The sequence below is a fragment of the Ursus maritimus genome, unplaced genomic scaffold, assembly GCF_017311325.1.
Source record: "Ursus maritimus isolate PB19 unplaced genomic scaffold, ASM1731132v1 scaffold_8, whole genome shotgun sequence".
In the NCBI taxonomy this organism is placed as follows: domain Eukaryota; kingdom Metazoa; phylum Chordata; class Mammalia; order Carnivora; family Ursidae; genus Ursus; species Ursus maritimus.
The window spans coordinates 51,020,350-51,021,530 of record NW_024426996.1 but is presented as its reverse complement, the minus strand read 5'-3'; positions in this window follow the sequence as shown (position 1 = coordinate 51,021,530).

The window sequence follows — 1,181 nt, the reverse complement described above, 5'->3', positions numbered from 1 at the left end:
TTCCCCCCCCCCCCCCCCCCGGTGATTCTAATAACACACTGAATTTATCAGATACACACTAAAGTTAGAGAACCAATGATCTAAGTGGTTCAGCCTCTAATTCAGCAGAAGGCAGTTGAAGAGGTAAGAATTGACTTAACCTGGTACGGGAAAACTAAAAATCCATTTTATTAGGAATGTATGCTTTTCTATTTTCAGTACTGAGCAGCCTAATATGTTGTATTTATTACTTGACCTAAATAAATGTGTTAAATATATGCACCCACCATAATTATAAATGCATAGTAAAATATGTATACATAGAAGCAAAACCCAGAAGAAAATACACAAAAAAATTAATACATATTGATAGTGGAACTTTGTTTTCTTTTTTTCCCTCTTTTTAACTAATTTAATTTTCTCTAAAATCAAATGAGGGTAGGTATTATCGCCATTTTAAACTTCAGAGCACAAAGTCAGAGGTGGTAATTTGATCAAGGTCAAAAAACTAGAGGCTCCTGGCGGGCTCAGTTAGTGGAGCGTGTGACTCTTGGTCTCAGGGTTGTGAGTTCCAGCCAAAGTTGGGTGTAGAGATTTCTACAGAATAAAATCTTAAAAAAAACCCAGACTATTAAGTGTCATGAACTGGGTTTAAACTGGGGGTTTATGACCAAGTTCAAGTCACTATTATACTATGCAGTCCTTAAAAGAGTCATATCATTTTATAATTGAAAAACATTTAAATCTATAAACACATATTATGAGGCAGCGCACAAAAATTAAAATTTTGAAAAATCCAAACATATTTAATATTCATATTTAAAGTTAAATATGCAATGACCATTACTTACCAGCTTTGTTTAATTACTAAGTCACTGAAATGTTAGAAAAATTATGTTCATAAGCCTGAAAGTGTTCCCAGCAATTTCTCAAAAACATACTAAAATTGACCAGTTCTGTAATTTTCATCAAACTTTTGATAAAAGTGAATATTAAAAATGAAAAGCTAAAAAAATGTAAAAATAAACATGAAAAGCTAAGATAACATACAATTTTATAATACAGTGGAAAAAAGACAAAATAGGTACAATATATGGTGAAGTTCTAGCATTCCTAAAAGACTTGAAATAAAGGCCTTTGGTTGGACTAAGAATTGTTGGATGGGCAATATTAATCATAAGGAAATGATTTAGAGTAGGGAA